Source organism: Balaenoptera acutorostrata, chromosome 17 (assembly GCF_949987535.1).
Source record: "Balaenoptera acutorostrata chromosome 17, mBalAcu1.1, whole genome shotgun sequence".
In the NCBI taxonomy this organism is placed as follows: domain Eukaryota; kingdom Metazoa; phylum Chordata; class Mammalia; order Artiodactyla; family Balaenopteridae; genus Balaenoptera; species Balaenoptera acutorostrata.
The window spans coordinates 10,068,688-10,087,939 of record NC_080080.1 but is presented as its reverse complement, the minus strand read 5'-3'; the positions used below and the strand labels follow the sequence as shown (position 1 = coordinate 10,087,939).

General features: G+C 41.5%; 1 protein-coding gene across 2 annotated transcripts in view; it reads right to left on the bottom strand.

The window, feature by feature from the left end:
* ADCY8 (adenylate cyclase 8) overlaps positions 1-19,252 on the bottom strand; it is a 228,347-nt gene that overhangs the window by 151,605 nt on the left and 57,490 nt on the right. The gene's annotated exons all lie outside the window — the stretch shown is intronic.

The window sequence follows — 19,252 nt, the reverse complement described above, 5'->3', positions numbered from 1 at the left end:
ACAAAGGTGCATCCTGAGGAAACTCAGGATGAGAAAACACAGGATGCTGGCCCCAGAGAGCTGAGCTGCATATCAAAAGCATGATTTCAATGAGCCCAGACTCTTGTATCTTCCTATACATAGAAAAGCGTTAAACTGCTTAACTTGAGATATCTGGTTTTCTTTAATGAACAGTAATCCTTCGATGTTCCAACTACCTGGTCTTTTGTTGCAAAAAATTCCTATATATCCTGGCTCCCTCCCACCCCCCTTGTCTCTTTGGAACAGTTTTCTCAGCGTTATCTGAGATGCTGTGTCCCAGGCTTGATGTCCTCAGAAAGTCTGCTGAATAAAACATAACTCTCAACTTTCAGGTTGTGAATTTTTTTTTCAGTTGACAAGGGACAGTCTTGTTAGGCTGACCACTGGGTCTCAGAAGGGTGGATGGACCGTGTAGAAGTAATGGGGCTCTTGGCTGAACTTCTCGAGGAATTGTTAATTTCGTACCATCCTATGAACATGACAAATATCTACGCAGTACTTGTTATTTGCCAGGCGTTGTGCTGGGGGTTGGGTATACAGTGGTGAACCAAATGAATGACAGCCCTACTACTGTGGAGCTTACATTCTAATAAGGAATACAGACATTAAATACACACACCCAAACATGCCCACACATACTTACAAAATGTGACAAGTGCCAAGCAAGGACAGGTCATGATCAGAGAGTATGATGGTTGATAACAGGATTCAAATAGGGGGTTAGGAATGACCTTTCTGAGCAACTGATATGTAAACAGATGCATGAAAGTTTGGAATGAGCCAGCCCTGTGTGGTACAAGGAGAAGGGAGCTCCAGGAAGAGGAAACAGCAGGTGCAAATGTCCTGAGACAAACGGAGAGCAATGGTGTGCCTGGAGGGTGGTGATAGAGGGGTGTGGTGACAGTCAATGAGGTTGGAGGTGTAGATAAATGTGTCAGGCCTGCCTGAGATGTTACCATTTAATTCCAACTAAAGCTGGAAGGCACCGCGTGATACTAAGCAGAGGAGTGACATAAGCTGATTGATGTTTTAAAAGATCACCCTTGGACTTCCCTGGTGGCGCAGTGGTTAAGAATCCGCCAGCCAGTGCAGGGGACGTGGGTTCAAGCCCTGGTCCAGGAAGATCCCACATGTCGCGGAGCAGCTAAGCCCGTGTGCCACAACTACTGAGCCTGCGCTCTAAAGCCCGTGCGCCTAGAGCCCATGCTCAGCAACAAGAGAAGCCACCGCAATGAGAAGCCCGTGCACCGTGACGAAGAGTAGCCCCCGCTGGCCGCAACTAGAGAAAGCCCGCGCACAGCAACGAAGACCCACGCAGCCAAAAATAAACAAATAAATAAATTTATTAAGAAAAAAAAAGATCACCCTTGGCTGTGGTTTGGAGAATGAATTATGAGAAGGGGGCCAAGGGTAGAAGCAGGGAGACCAGCTGGGGGAGCTCCTGCAGTGGTCCAGGGGAGAGGTGATGGGGGGATAAGGTCTATAGGACTGGCAACCAATAGGGATGGCAGGAGGGAAAGAGGGCGTAACCGTGGTGATGGCTATGTTTTGAGTTTGGTTGATGGGGAGCGTGTGCTCCATTCACCGAAACAGGGCACACAGGAGAGGAACCGGGCTCAGAGACATTAACTCTATATCGAGAGGAGAGGAAACGAGACACACACCTCCACAAATTAGGGACCTAACACTTGACAGAATAATATTCCTCCATTGTGATCAACACAGCAGATAAAAACAAAATAACTGTTTAACTAGCAACATGAACTAAATCCTAAAAAGATCTTGTGCTGTGGAAATGAGGCGAAAATCTGCTTCTTTTTTTTTTTTTCCTATAATTTGCTCTAGTGTGGAATGGAGTTTAAGACAGGTGTATTTTATTATTATTATTAATATTTTAATTTAGGTGTAGTTGATTGACAATGCTGTGTTAATTTTTGCTGTACAGCAAAGTGATTCAGTTATACATATATACATATATATGTGTACATATGTGTATATATATTCACTTTTAAAATATTCTTTTCCATTATGATTTACCAGAGGATATTGAATATAGTTCCCTGTGCTCTACAGTAGGACCTTGTTCTTTATCATTCTATATATTGATGCAATAGCTTATATCTGCTCACCCCGACCTCCCACTCCATCCCTCCCCCAAACCCCTCCCCATAAGACGGGTACATTTTAACCACCGTAGTTTCTCATATCTTCATAGATATTTATGGACCCTAAACATTTTCAGCATCCATTCTTTTATTTGTTCCTTGCAAAACCCTGAAAATAAGCAGGCACAAATAATTATCTTCATTTAACGGACAGACTGAGTCAAGTCAAATTACCTGCATGACCTGAACAGTTACCAAGTGGCAGTGGCAGGATGCAGTCCTTTACCACGTTTTTCCTGGATGGGATTCGTGGTGAGATGGGAAAAGCCCCAGGAGTTTGGGTCCTGCCTCTGTCCATTTAGTAGTAACACAGCATTAGGCGAGCGACATCATCTCTCTGTAACTTAGTTCCCTAATTTGGCAAATAACGATAATATCATCTACCTCACAGGGTTGTCATGAAAATTCAATGAAATAAAATATGTGAGGGGCCTGGTGTTTGTTCCCTCCTGCTTCCTCTCTGCTCTACTCAACTCTGCCCTCATGGGAAGGGCTTTATTAATGAAGTGTCCACAGAGCTTCACACGATGGGGCTTTTCCCTCTCTTGAAAGCTGTCCCATCGTGGGGCTGAGAGGCGTGCTTCCTGCAAATGCCCCTGCCTCATATCCATTTCATGGTCATTATGCTGTCTGTCAACTTCCCAGGTAATTGTGACCCTGTTCCTGCAATCGCTGAGGGGTGGGAGTCGGTGCTCATCACAGCTTTGAGGAGCACTTGAAGCCTCAGAACAGTAGGTGCTAAATAAATATTTCCTAAACAAATGAGTGAACACAGAGAAGGAGGAGACTGTGTCCAGCTCATGGCTGCAACGCCTCCAACGGCCACCACGGTCCCTGGTACAGGATAATTATTTGTTAAATAGATTCTTTGGCAATGCACATTCAATCTTCAAGTATGACATAGATGCTTTATGGGAGACTTTCAAAATAAAATTTTAATAGCAATATACTCCAGCACCCAGGCTTGCCAGCCTCCGGCTTGTCCTGCTACTGGCAACTGCCCCAGGTCCTGCCTCTGTAAAGCATTTTCTGCCAGGCAATGGGAAATTGCCTGGAATCTGCTTATAAAAGCGCATTTTCAGCACTTTTGCTTCCCTTGGATTTGTTCACTGCTTGAGAAACATCATTCAAATGCCCTGAAGACACAATCTGAAAGAAAATGGGAAAGTTTGCCCCTTAATACAATTCCCAACTCTTGCTGAGGCATAATATCTCATTTTCTGGCTTTGGAGATCAGAAGTACAAGAATCTCTCCTGAAGCCAGACTGTGGCCCAGGGTGGCCTTTGTGCTCATATTCTGCACATCTTTTTCTCCCTGGGTTTTTTGCATTTGCATGAAAAGGGACCCTGGGCTGATATCAAGTGCATCAGTGGCTCCTGCCTGGATTTTCCTCTCATCTCCTATAACTTGCTCTATTCATGTCATCAAAATGGCTTCATGGGCATCAATTGCTACAGTGCACCCTGAGGGGGAAGTCAAGGTGAAAACCGGGAGGGATTCAGGATCTTCACTTTATGCAAATGCTTGTCGTGGAGAAGAGAGAGAGAGCAAGGCAGTCCTCTGATGCAGGCAGCACTTCTGGGCAGTTATTCTGAATGGCTTAGGGAAGAACTCGCCACTCTCAGGCTCTTGCAAACCGAGAGACCTCCCATTTCTCTCTCTCTACTGCAGGCCAAGCAGTGTTAACTGCAGTAAAGGTCCAGGCACTGATGAGAGACTTATCCTGGGTTTATAGATAATGTCTTACTTTAAAGTGATCGCTCATTATGTAGCATGTCAAGTGCTTTGCGTCCAGTATCTTCAAAACCTCACATTAATTGTAGTAGGTTACTATTTTCGTTGCATATTATACATGAGATACTGAGATTTAAAGAATTTAAGTGAAATGAGGCAGCCTGGAGTCATGCACTCGGTAAGCGCATAGTGAAGACTCAAGACCATTTCTTTTTTTTTTAAACTTAGATTGTAATTCATCCATTTATTCACTGATTTACCATGTCAAGGAGTCGGTGCTGCGTGACAGGTGCAGTCTGGATATGGAGAATCAGCAGTAGACAAAACCAGACATGGTACCTTTGTAGAGCTAATGTTCTAGACGTAATGAATGGTAAATAAAAATACTAAGAATAAGAGATGCTGTTTACATGAAAATGGAATCGAATGCTTTGCAAAGACTTGGTAATACTGAGTAGCTAGAACATTGCAACCAACCTAGATGTCAGCAAGCCAGCCATACAAATTAGTGGGAAAAATAATAAAAATCCAGAAGTCATTCTGATAATTTTGCGAGTATTTTTAAATATTTGGCTCCATTTTAAAGAACTAGAAATCTTGACTGATGCACTATTAGCTGTGGTCTCTGTAAGAAGCACTAGATCTCTGATAAGGAAAATACCTTGGCCTTATTATTATTATTTTTTTCACACACACAGACTGTATTTTATTTTTACAAGAGATAAATAGACTGACACCAAGCATTGTAAATGGATGACCACAACAAAAGCAACAATGATTGCAATTACCAAACACGAAACACACTCATACTATGTCATAATATTGACATTCAGTCCAGTAATCCTCCACTGTAACAGCTCCTTTACTCTGCAGTCAAAATTGATTTGTATATTTTTTACCTCTGAGTCCTTGTGGGATTTTTTTTCTTTTTTTTTTTATTCAAACAGAAAGTCACAAAAATTATAATCATCCTCATCAGTTCACTCAGTCCCATGTAATTAATTTTTTTTCATCTTGATCTTTTGTTAGCACTTTTATGAATTCATCAGTTTTCCATTAGAGTTCTGAAAATGCTTATTCATTCAGTTTAGCAGTATAGTCAGTTACCAGAAACCTGTACTCTGAAAAGACTTGTCAGTCTTTTTCCACGAATTCCTTGAAGATGAAACCCTTTTATAGGAGGAACATTTTTGCAAAAGCATCAGAGTACACCCAGAACTGTCTGTAAATGACAAAAGACTTAAAAATGACCACAGTTAAAGATTTGATGAAAGTTCATAATAATGCAATTGACAAGTAAATATAGTTATTTCTGAGATATACATTTTAGAGTAATAACTAGAATTATGACTTATAACATTATACCAGAACATATAAGATTTTTAGAAATTTCATGTAATGTCTGAAACATTTATATTAATATATTTCCATACAAATAACCCAAAGAAAGTTTACTATTAGTTTTTTGTTTGTTTTTTTATATTGCAGGTTCTTATTAGTCATCAATATTATACACATCAGTGTATACATGTCAATCCCAATCGCCCAATTCAGCACACCACCATCCCCACCCCACCGCGGCTTTCCCCCCTTGGTGTCCATACGTTTGTCCTCTACATCTGTGTCTCAACTTCTGCCCTGAAAACCGGTTCATCTGTACCATTTTTCTAGGTTCCACATATCTGCGTTAATATACGATATTTGTTTTTCTCTTTCTGACTTACTTCACTCTGTATGACAGTCTCTAGGTCCATCCACGTCTCTACAAATGACCCAGTTTCATTCCTTTTTATGGCTGAGTAATATTCCATTGTATATATGTGCCACATCTTCTTTATCCATTCATCTGTCGATGGGCATTTAGGTTGCTTCCATGACCTGGCTATTGTAAATAGTGCTGCAATGAACACTGGGGTGCATGTGTCTTTTTGAATTATGGTTTTCTCTGGGTATATGCCCAGTAGTGGGATTGCTGGATCATATGGTAATTCTATTTTTAGTTTTTTAAGGAACCTCCATACTGTTCTCCATAGTGGCTGTATCAATTTACATTCTCACCAACAGTGCAAGAGGGTTCCCTTTTCTCCACACCCTCTCCAGCATTTGTTGTTTGTAGATTTTCTGATGATGCCCATTCTAACTGGTGTGAGGTGATACCTCATTGTAGTTTTGATTTGCATTTCTCTAATAATTAGTGATATTGAGCAGCTTTTCATGTGCTTCTTGGCCATCTGTATGTCTTCTTTGGAGAAATGTCTATTTAGGTCTTCTGCCCATTTTTGGATTGGGTTGTTTGTTTCTTTAATATTGAGTTGAATGAGCTGTTTATATATTTTGAAGATTAATCCTTTGTCCGTTGATTTGTTTGCAAATATTTTCTCCCATTCTGAGGGTTGTCTTTTCGTCTTGTTTATGGTTTCCTGTGCAAAAGCTTTGAAGTTTCATTAGGTGCCATTTGTTTATTTTTGTTTTTATTTCCATTATTCTAGGAGGTGGATCAAAAAAGATCTTGCTGTGATTTATGTCAAAGAGTGTTCTTCCTATGTTTTCCTCTGACAGTTTTATAGTGTCCGGTCTTACATTTAGGTCTCGAATACATTTTGAGTTTATTTTTGTGTATGGTGTTAGGCAGTGTTCTAATTTCATTCTCTTACATGTAGCTGTCCAGTTTTCCCAGCACCACTTATTGAAGAGACTGTCTTTTCTCCATTGTATATCTTTGCCTCCTTTGTCATAGATTAGTTCACCATAGGTGCGTGGGTTTATCTCTGGGCTTTCTATCTTGTTCCACTGATCTATGTTTCTGTTTTTGTGCCAGTACCATATTGTCTTGATTACTGTAGCTTTGTAGTATAGTCTGAAGTCAGGGAGCCTGATTCCTCCAGCTCTGTTTTTTCCCCCTCAAGACTGCTTTGGCTATTCAGGGTCTTTTGTGTCTCCATACAAATTTTAAGATGATTTGTTCTAGCTCTGTAAAAAATGCCTTGGCCTTATTTTAAGAGACTAGATAATGAACATATTATTTTACATTTAAGTTACAAATAAAATATTTAAGTTGAATTTTCATAATTCCCAATTTCAACATACTTTTTCAATTAACCGAGCAACCACCCATCCAGATGATCTCAGCTAAAGGGATTTTACAATTCTTATTTGCGTGTCTGTTACCCTGCCTAAACTGTGAAGTATCTGAGAGCCAAGAGGATGTTTACTTCACCTCCAGAGCCTCACGAAGAGTTGCCATATTATCTGATTCCTTTGGTGACAAGACAGATACCCTACTCAACACAGCTTTAAAAAAAAAATCAGGCATTATCAAAACTATACCGGGTGTCTCAAGGAATCTAAGGGCAGAACCAAGGTTGGACTTTGGAAACAAAAGGACCCAGGGACCCATGATGACTTTTTCCCCTAAATTTGGGTCTCTGCTTCTCCTGTAGGTCAGCTTCATCCTTCTCTCTCACTTCTAAGCCACTGGGAGCTCTTGGTCCTTATGCCTTATATCTTTCGCCATTTTGAGAAGATTCTTGCTAGGTTCAAGACTCAACATGTCTGCATAGGGGCTCTGCATGGGTCAACATCTAGTCAGGGCGCAGGATCAGGATAAAGATCATGGTCATTAATGGGGTGACCAATAAGAGGGGTGGGTTGGGTGCAGCCAGGAGAAGGAAGTCCCAGAAAAGTGGGGTATGTGGTGGCAAAAAAACTATGTGTATAATATGGTAGCCAATGTATGTTTGTAGAAGAAAGAGGTGCATAATAGATAAAATACCTGCATCTAAGCAGGGTCTAGTTCTCACAGGAGGGCTGGAGAGCAGGGAATCTGAAGTAAAGGTAAATGAGGGAAAAGGCAGTTACGTGCATGGCCCTGGAGCTGGGCTCTGGGTTTGAATCCTAACTCCGCCAGTTCCTGACTCTGTGACTTACCTTCTCTGTACTCCAGTTTCCCCTCTGTAAATTGGAAATGATAATCTTAGCATCATTTCATAGGGTTGGTATAGGCTTAAATGAGCTAATATTTGTAAAAGAATTTGATAGTGTCTAGCACACTGTAACCACAGGCCAAATGTTTCTTAAATTCACTGGCAAGCATGCTGTATTTTAAGCATTGTTTTAGAACTCTAATTGTATAGTGGCGCTAAAACATAAAGCTTTTAGAGTAGGGACATTACGCAGGAAATAACAGGGAAAATGAATAGATAGAATACAATTGTCCTTCGGTATCCGAGGGGGATTGGTTCCAGGACCCCCCGCAGACACCAAAATCCATGGATGCTCACATGCCTTATATAAAATGGTGTAGTATTTGCACATAACCTATGAATATCCTCCTGTATACCTTACATCATCTCTAGATTACTTATAATACCTAACACAACGTCAATGCTATGTAAATAGCTGTCGGTGTGGGGGCAAATTCAAGTTTTGCTTTTTGGAACTTTCTGGAATATTTTTCTTCCAAATATTTTCCATCCATGGTTGGTTGAATCTGTGGATGCGGAACCCATGGATATAGAAGGCTGACTGTATGTGAAAAGGTAATCGTGCTACATGGTGAAAAACCTCCAGTCACACTTTCAATAATTAAAAAGTTAAAAATTTTATCAAAATCTCGACTCTGGAATTTGAACTTTTATCTTAAAGGGTTTATATGGTATGTTCACCCAGAACTGTTATTGTTTCTGAAAGCCAAGTGCGAGCACAGCCATGCAAAAGCTATTGTTTAATTGTCTCCTAAAGGATACAAAGAATACTCTGTGAATGCACTTTTGGCTGATTCAGCAAGGAGGTTAAAAAAAGTCTGGGTAACACCCATGTCTACTTGTTAGTGGTCTAAGACCCCAGGGACCCTGATTCTGTTCAGAAATGCAAAGACTAACGGGTTTTGGCATCAGGCAAGCTTGAGTTGAAACCTGTCTGAGCTCAACAACTGACTTGTTCTGTAACTATTATAACTTACATGAGCAACTCCTTTGTGCCTCAGTTTCTTCATCTACAAAATGGGAATAATAATACATGTCTTCCAGAAATTGTTTTTTATATTCAATGACAAAGCCTCTTTTAGGGATCCTGGTATACAGTAGGTGCTTATTAAATAGCAGTAGTCATCAGATGTGCTTTAATTCATCTCAGTGGTGAAGTCATAGACTGTGGCCTGCACAGCTCCATAGTCTATAGTCCATGAGTGCAATTTAAAGGATGAATCACAAAATTCAGATTTGGGGGACTTCTTTCTTTTTTATAATCTCTTCAAGGAGTTGAGAGTTTCTCAGGTCCCTTCATTTAGTAGTTCCCTGATATATCAAATTGGGAACCTTGAGACAAAGCTCTTGGCTCATTCTTTCATCTGCTCAGTCATTGCTGAATTCCTTCTCCGTGCCCGGAGATACCAGTGCATGGGGCCAACGGAGGCCATGCCTCCTTCACAGACTGTGACTCAGATCCTGTCACTTAGCTGTGTGATCCTAGACAGGTTACTCAACCTCTCCAAGCCTCACTTCCTTCATCTGTAAGATGAAAACAGTAGCTCCCTTATGGGATTATTGTCAGGACCCAGTGAGACATGTCTTTTCAACCCTGGGAGTGGAGAGGAGGAAGTAGGGGTGGTCTGTACTGGGTGCAGGCAGGAAGGGGTCTCTTGTCTGTAGAGAATTTAAAATAATTATAACAGGGGAATTCCCTGGCAGTCCAGTGGCTAGGACTCCCCACTTTCACTGCTGAGGGCCCAGGTTCAATCCCTGGTTGGGGAACCAAGATCCCACAAGCCACACAGCTTGGACAAAAAAAAAAATTATAACAGGATTAAGGTTGTTCTGTCTTTTATTATCACCACTCATTAGCAGTTTTAAACAATGTCAGCAATAAAATACTCCTCTCCACTCCCGAGATGACTGCTTAGCAGAGAACCTGGCATATAATACACTCTATAGTATAGAGCAAATTATTAGCGCTTTGAATGCAGAGTGGTCCATGATGTAGCAATGCACACTTTCGTCATCCGTCTCACCCTAACCAAGGCTCAGCACACCCACGGTAACCTTTGGTTGAGGGTCTAGTCTGATGTATCAACAACTCTAACATGATGAAATAAAAATGAAGGCACTTTTGTTTACTTTGGGAAAGAAATGATAAACCAAAGGCAATATGACATTCGGGCAAGATGCTGAGCTCTCCTGAAAGGAATTTAGTCAAATATGAGGAATAAAGAACACATTTGTGAGCCCAGAAGACATTAGGCACTAAATCTGCTGCTAAGCAGCCCCTCTTGAAAATCTCAGCACTTCTTAAGGCTTGAGGATTTCAAGGTCTTTTTAGAGAGTGCTAAAAGGCTCTTTCACATAAGGTTCACTACGTTTTTCAGACACAGGTAACACGACTAAGCATCGTGCTATTTTCACTAAAAAGACATTGATATGTATGTTGGAAATCACAATCAGTAGAACTGAATTTGAGTCTTTTTTTTTTTTCTGCGTGTGCTTACTAATTGCTTACTAATTTTCTGATCTTGGGCAAGTTACGTAATATCTTTGAATCTGGGACTTCCCTGGTGGTCCAGCGGTAAAGAATCTGCCTTCCAATGCAGGGGATGCGGGTTCGATCCCTGGTGGGGGACCTAACATCCCACATGCCGTGGTGCAACTAAGCCCATGTGCCACAACTACTGAGCTTGGGCGCCTCAACGAGAGAGACCCTGTGCCGCAAACTACAGAGCCCTCGTACCCTGGAACCCGTGTGCCACAACTAGAGAGAGAAAACCCACACGCCACAACTAGAGAGAAGCCCGCATGCCGCAACTAAGACCCGACGCAGCCAAAAATAAATAAAATAAATAATAAATATCTCTGAATCTGAGTTTTCAGGTATAAAAGCAGGCATTAAATCTTGCTCTACCTGCTCCACAGAGGGGCTTTATTGAGGATGAGACATTCCAGTTTGATATTACAGTGTCTTAAAATAAAAAAAGGGGAGCGTTCTCCTTCTCCGTGCATGCAGCCTAGTTGACGGAGAGACTGAAAATGACTGCAATAAAATATTAATGACATTACGATAGAAGTCAGCCCAGGGCACCACCTGTCTCTTGCCTGTTCCAAAGAGATACCAGGATAACAGATGTGAAAAATGAAATGCTTTGAGCTGTTGGAGAGCCAGGAGGTGAAAAGATGAAATATTTACATCCTGGTGATTAATAGACAAAAGAGGTGGCTTTGATACAGCTAAACCACAAACTTCTGGACAATGGGAATGAAGAAAGAAGAGTTGATGCCAGGGAGAGTTCAACAAGAACAACCCCTGCGGGATGTGAAAACCTCTGCAGAAGCTAGCACCCAACTGACTACAGGGGAAGGGAAATCATTCTTCAGTATTTGTCAACAATACTCTCCTATTTGGGGAAGGGGCCTCATGGGAACTGCTCCTTAATTCAATCATTATTTTATTCATTTCATACAATGTTACTTTCTGAATGTCTAATACCAAGTCAGATATTATGGGGGGGGGAATATGAGTCCTCCATGGATCAAGATGCTTGCAATCTAGTGTCAAGATATAAGACATGCCACATAAGTCAAGTTGCAAAGTGCTGAACTTAACAAAACTCCAGTTTATTCTGAAAAATTGTATCTAAAAAAATCTTATTTTTATTTCTGGCACCTAACTCAGGGCTTGGTCTATATTTCATAATGCACTAACTTGATTGGATATTGGCAATACATTTGTTACTATTATGAAAACTCTGAAAAGGGCTCTGAGAAAAAAAGTGGTTAATGTGGAATTCTGATTGGATTTTGTTGACTTAGTTGAGTCCTAAATAGTGAAAGGAAATCAGCCAAGTGTACTAAATAGCCCCTGGATCAAGCTGTGCCTGAAGCCTGTTAGGAATGGAACTCAGTGAGTCTAAAGCTGGCTTGGGAGCAGTGTGCCCCTTGTAAAATAATCTTCGGTGGTTATCAGTTTCTTGCACTCGGTGAGTAGGTAGGTGCAAAGCTGGGGCCTTTGGAGTAGCCGGGAGAAGAAAGGAGAGCATAAAAATCCCATGTGAGAAAAGCAAAGGGAACTGCCCCCAAAGCCTACACTACTCTTGGCCCTCCTGGATTCCATCACTGGCAGTAGGAACTTTCATGGAGGTTTCATTGGAAGCTGACACCTCCACTAGACGCTTCTCTGAGTAAAATCACTATAACTTTTCCCTACTTAAGAAAACGGATTTGATTTCCCCAAGTCTCTCTGTTTATTATCATTGATTACACCATAGTCCTGCTGAGGCATCTGTGCACCTACCCCTAGATATTCAGTAACATGAGGCAATGCATTCTCCCTACTGCTAAGACCAAAACTAGTTGGAGAGTCTCCAGTGAGGAAGAGAGGGCAAGAGCCCTCCCAAAGGAGGGAGGGATATATGACAATGCACAGACTGTGAACAGGGTGGCATGTCCAGGAGACTTTATTAACCCACATGGCATAATAGTAGGTATACAGGCTCTGGAGCAAGACTGTCTAGGTCGGAATACCAGCTCTGCAACTTACTAGCTATTACATAACCTCTCTGTTTATTGGTTTCCTCATCTATAAAATGGAGGTTAAAATACCATCCACCTCATAAGGTTGCTCTGAGGATTAAATAAAATAAAGTAATATATGTAAAGTGTATAGTGTAACATCTAGCACATAGTAAATGCTATATATGGGCTCGTTATTGCTAATTCTATCCAGGTAATGTTTTAGGTGGAGAGGTAAGAAATGAATTGGATTTCATTCTAAAGGCGGTGGGAACTTGTATTAAGTTCCTAAGAGTGCTGTAAAAAATCACCACAAAACTGGATGACTTAAAACAGCAGAAATTTCTTCTCTCAAAGTTCTGGAGGTCAGGAGTCTGAAGTCAAAGTGTAAGCAGGTTGGTTCCTTCTTGGGGGCTCTTAGAGAAGAAACTGTCCATTCTCCCTGCTTCTGGTGGCTGCCAGCAGTCTTTGGTGCTCCTTGGCTTGGAGATGCATCACTCCAGTCTCTGCCTTTGTCTTCACATGGTATTTTCCCCTGTATGTTTCTTCTCTCTGTGTTTCTGTGTGTTCTCTCTTCTTCTTATAAGAACACCAGTCATATTGAATTAAGGCTCCTCCTAATCCAGTATAAATTCATCCTAACTTGATTACATCTGCAAAGGCCCTCCTTCCAAATAAGGTCATATTCTGAGGTTCGAGTGGACGTGAATTGGGGGGACAGGCGCTATTCAATCCAATATAGAAGTCATGGAGGTGACCTGAGCAGATTTTGATTTGATAAGGATCACTCTGGCTGCGGCACGGAGAACAACATGTAGAGAGTGAAGGGGCTGTTACCGCGAGCCGGGAGAGAAATGGAACAAGAAGTAGGGTTAGAAAGGTGGAGAAAAATATGAGTGATGGCCAAGAAGACGATCCAACCACTCATGACCATGGCCGGATATCAGGGAAGATGGAGAGGAGGAGCTAGTGTGGCTTGGAGAGCTGGTGGACCACTGATTCTGTTCACTGAAAGGAAATACTGAAGAAACAAAAGTTCTGGAGAAGGAAGGATCTATGCTTGTTGAGTGAATGGAGGTTGAAATGATGGTTTCACGTCATGCCAAATTTCTACTTGCTTTGAGAACCCAGTTCTCAACCAGTCTCAACTTTATAGACTCCGACTGCTAACCAAGAGTAGTTTCAATATTTTTAGAGGCCAATCTGGATTTTTTTACTTTCATAGATAATTTACAAAATGGCATTGCAGGACAGTAAACCTCTACTTATCTGATCCAATAACTTATCTTACTGATGGACGTCCCCAACATGTTAAATACTCATAGCTAGCTGGCCCTGTCTGGTCCACCTCCCATGTCTGCATCATCAATTATGTTGTATCTTTACCTAGAGACAGTAGCGTGTGTTTCCAAATTTGTTTATGTCAGCTGTATTTGCAATTGTTAAAACAGAATGTAATTAAATACAGTACAAACAACAGAATGTGAGTGTGAAAAGAAAGCAAGTTTTTGTTTCTATGAAAAGTTGAATGCTTCAGAAATATTCAGTTTCTTTTTTTTAACATCTTTATTACAGTATAATTGCTTTACAATGGTGTGTCAGTTTCTGCTTTGTAACAAAGTGAATCAGTTATACATATACATATGTCCCCATATCTCTTCCCTCTTGCATCTCCCTCCGTCCCACCCTCCCTATCCCACCCCTCTAGGTGGTCACAGAGCACCAAGATGGTCTCCCTGTGCTATGCAGCTGCTTCCCACTAGCTATCTATTTTACGTTTGGTAGTGTATATATGTCCATGCCACTCTCTCACTTTGTCCCAGCTTACCCTTCCCCCTCCCCGTATCCTCAAGTCCATCCTCTGGTAGATCTGCATATTTATTCCCGTCTTGCCCCTAGGTTCTTCTGACCATTTTTTCTTTTCTTTTCTTTTTTTTAGATTCCATATATATGTGTTAGCATACTGTATTTGTTTCTCTCTTTCTGACTTACTTCACTCTGTATGACAGTCTCTAGGTCCATCCACCTCACTACAAATAACTCAGTTTCGTTCCTTTTTATGGCTGAGTAATATTCCATTGTATATATGTGCCACATCTTTTTTATCCATTCATCTGTTGATGGACACTTAGGTTGCTTCCATGTCTTGGCTATTGTAAATAGAGCTGCAATGAACATTGTGGTACATGGCTCTTTTTTTTTTTTTTTTAGAAATTCACGTTCTTTTTATTTATTTATTTATTTATGACTGTGTTGAGTCTTCGTTTCTGTGCGAGGGCTCTCTCCAGTTGCGGCGAGTGGGGACCACTCCCCATCGCGGTGCGTGGGCCTCTCACTGTCGCGGCTTCTCTTGTTGCGGAGCACAGGCTCCAGACGCGCAGGCTCAGCAATTGTGGCTCACGGGCCCAGCTGCTCCGCGGCATGCGGGATCCTCCCAGACCGGGGCATGAACCCGTGTCCCCTGCACTGGCAGGCAGATTCTCAACCACTGCACCACCAGGGAAGCCCCTGACTCTTTTTGAATTATGGTTTTCTCAGGGTATATGCCCAGTAGTGGGATTGCTGGGTCGTATGGTAGTTCTACTTTTAGTTTTGTAAGGAACCTCCACACTGTTCTCCATAGTGGCTGTATCAATTTACATTCCCACCAACAGTGCAAGAGGGTTCCCTTTTCTCCACACCCTCTCCAGCACTTATTGTTTGTAGATTTTTTGATGATGGCCATTCTGACCGGTATGAGATGATATCTCATTGTAGTTTTGATTTGCATTTCCCTAATGATTAATGATGTTGAGCATCCTTTCGTGTGTTTGTTGGCAATCTGTATATCTTCTTTGGAGAAATGTCTATTTAGGTCTTCTGCCCATTTTTGGATTGGGTTGTTTGTTCTTTTGATATTGAGCTGCATGAGTTGCTTGTATGTTTTGGAGATTAATCCTTTGTCAGTTGCTTCATTTGCAAATATTTTCTCCCATTCTGAGGGTTGTCTTTTTCGTCTTGTTTATGGTTTCCTTTGCTGTGCAAAAGCTTTTAAGTCTCATTAGGTCCCATTTGTTTATTTTTGTTTTTATTTCCATTTCTGTAGGAGATGGGTCAAAAAGGATCTTGCTGTGATTTATGTCATAGAGTGTTCTGCCTATGTTTTCCTATAAGAGTTTGATGGTGTTTGGCCTTACATTTAGGTCTTTAATCCATTTTGAGTTTATTTTTGTGTATGGTGTTAGGGAGTGTTCTAATTTCATTCTTTTACATGTAGCTGTCCAGTTTTCCCAGCACCACTTATTGAAGAGACTGTCTTTTCTCCACTGTATATTCTTGCCTCCTTTATCAAAGATAAGGTGACCATATGTGCGTGGGTTTATCTCTGGGCTTTCTATCCTGTTCCATTGATCTATATTTCTGTTTTTGTGCCAGTACCATACTGTCTTGATTACTGTAGCTTTCTAGTATAGTCTGAAGTCAGGGAGCCTGATTCCTCCAGCTCCCTTTTTCTTTCTCAGGATTGCTTTGGCTATTCGGGGTCTTTTGTGTTTCCATACAAATTGTGAAATTTTTTGTTCTAGTTCTGTGAAAAATGCCAGTGGTAGTTTGATGGGGATTGCATTGAATCTGTAGATTGCTTTGGGTAGTATAGTCATTTTCACAATGTTGATTCTTCCAATCCAAGAACATGGTATATATCTCTCCATCTATTTGTATCATCTTTAAAGAAATTCTCAGTTTCCTTCTTAAAAAATGCTTTTAAATTAGGTGTGGGCATGAAATTTGCAAAAGACGGGAAACAAAGAAAACTCCACAATAGTTCTGTCCTCAGATTGCTCTAAAAGTATTTTTAAATTATTTGCCCTCTTTTATGGTCAATCCATTTTGAGTGTGATTTATGCAAAATAGAGAGTATAGAATTCCCATCAATGAACCCATACTCACATCCAGCTGAAATAAACTATTTTAAGCATGAATTATTTTTTAAAAATACATATTTTATTTTTCTCCTCGTTTATTCTACTACTACTTTTGAAATGTGGCTTCAACTATCTCCAGGCTACAAATCATACCTTCCCTTCAGCATTAAAGTTATTAGGTTGTGTTAAGTTTCCAATTCCAATTTCTTTAGTCAAAACTCCCCGGACATATTTATGAGATAAAAGGTCCCCACACGGCTGTTCGGCTGCTCTTCAGCTTCTCCCGGCTGGATCAAAGGTGTTGAGGGCAATGATGGTGATTGACTTCTTCTATCTGAACTGCCTCTGGAAATATTAATAGTATGCAAATGAGTGCAGAATGATGGCCTCTCTTGGAATCAAGGAGAGTATTTTAAATTAGTACTGCACAGGGATGCCAGATATAAGAACACAAATAGCAAGAAGAAAAACTATAGTTACTAGAATCGGAGCGTGTTCTGTTGTAAAACTCAGGCTGTGGCCCAGGTGGTCCAACAGTTCAAGGACCAACTATGATGTCCAACTCTCATCTATATTGCTTGATTTCCTCACAGCAATCTTGAGATACAGGGCTTATCATTTTTGACGGATAAAGGATCCAACGTTCAGAGAGTTTAAGTGGTGCACCCAAGGTCACCCAGACATGGAGTTGGAACTAGCAATCAAATCCAGGTTTGTTCTTCTTCAAAGCTTTCACTCTTCCTGCCATGCCAGAAGATGCAAATAATGTGCTAGATAGTTTGCAAAGAACTAGGCAGCCAGATGGTTGCAAGAGTTGCAAGGGGGTAAACACAAATCCTTTGAGTGAAGTCAGCTGCCAGGAGGCTCAAAGGCCATTAGCACTGCGTGTCTGCTCACTGCTCAAAATCTTACTGACAGAGGGGATCACGGTGCTAACTGTAACACTAGGCAGTGTGACAAGAACCCGTGTTAAGTAAAAATATCTAAGTGCCAAGGAAAAAGAAGTAGCTCATGACTGGAAACAGCAGAGGAGGCTTTCTAAGGGGAGGACATCTCAGCATCGGTTTGGGGTGTTGGCGAGATTTTCACAGAAATAGCCCTAACATTTGTGGAGTCCTTTATAGTTGAAATAACACTTTTTCAGGCAAATAACATAAGTTATTTGTCTCTCAGAATGCCCCCGTGGGTTAGGGTATGCATTATCATTTCTAATTGAGAGATGAGGAAACATGCACAAAGTGATTCGACAAGTTGTTCAAAGTCACAAGAGCAAGTTGGAAATTGACATGGGCTGAGCATCTAAGCTGGCACTGTCCAGTTGAAATAGAATATGAGCCACCTATGGAATTAAAAAATTCTTAGTGCACACATAAAAAAGGAAAAAGAAACAGTTGAAATTCATGTCAATGGTATATTCTATTTAATCTTGTATACCCCAAGTATGTCATTTCCATGTGTAATCAGCATGTAATCAATATGTAAAAAGTTATCAATGAGATAATTTGCATTCCTTTTTTTTTTTCTTGGTATTGTCTTCAAAATCTGGTGTGTATTTTACACTCACAGCACATCTCAATTTAGACTAGGCACATTTCAGGTGCTCAATATCCACACGTGGCTGGTGGCTACTATATTGGACAGAGCAGAGTTTTTCTGATTCCTTGTCTTTCTGCTCTGCTCAACTGTCTCACAAATACAGATGGAGGGAGATGGGCATCTCATGCAAAGGGGACAGTAGGAGCAGGTAATCGTGGAGGGATGCAATTGGTACCTCAAAATGTGTAATGAAAGAGTTTAATAAAGAGTTAAGGAAGGGACTTCCCTGGTGGCGCAGTGGTTGAGAATCCGCCTGCCAATGCAGGGGACAAGGTTCGAGCCCTGGTCAGGGAAGATCCCACATGCCGCGGAGCAACAAAGTTCATGAGCCACAACTACTGAAGCCCGCACACCTAGAGCCCATGCTCTGCAACAACTGAAGCCACCGCAATGAGAAGCCCGTGCACTGCAACAAAGAGTAGCCCCTGCTCGCCGCAACTAGAGAAAGCACACGCGCAGCAATGAAGACCTAATGCATCCAAAACTAAATAAATAAATAAATAAATATTAAAAAAAAAAAAAGTTAGGGAACCCAACAATGGGTGCTCAAGCACCCCAAAACTAGGAAGAGTGGAGCTACAAACACTCCTGGAGCCTGGAAAATCCTGTAGCCTTAGGAAATGGCTGCCAGATAGAAACTGTGGCCTTTGGTAGAGAAATGGAACCCCTGTTAGTCCACCATTCCAGCCGGGTAGACAGTGGGGAGAAAAATCCAATGGCCTCTTTGCCTTCCCATCCTCGAGTCTCCAGCCAGTGCCCCTCATTGTCCAAACCCGACCAGCAGTTAGAGGTAGTGAGCCTGTTGATGCATCCACAAAGGTTAGCCTCCTGAGGCACAGAGAAAGGCAGAGAAGGATACAGCCTGGACCTGGAGGGCAAGAAATCAAAGGCACAGAAGTGTGGGGCACGTTTACCGGTTTGGATGGCGGGTAACAGTACAAGGACAGTGGTAGCAAGTGACATGATTGAAAAGTCGGGCAGGAGCCAGGGAGTGGATGGGCTGTAATACAGCGCAGATGAGATTGGTTTAGAGTCTACAGGCAGTAGCCATCCAGGGGGGGCTTTAGTGTGGAATCTTCTCTAATCAAAATTGGGCACAAGAAGATGATCCTGACAGGCATTACACTCTGTGTTGGGGTTTTGAGATGTGAGTTCGTTTCATCCCTCACCTCTCAAGTGAACCTGCTGAGAAACAGATACAAGAGGCAGATAGGAATCAAGACACTTTATTGCTAGCAAAAAAGATGGGGACCATGGCTGCAAAGTGAGTGAACACTGGAGGTCCTAGGCCTTCTTTTTGTACTGGCTACAGCTCCTCAGCCAGAGACGGAGCATCTG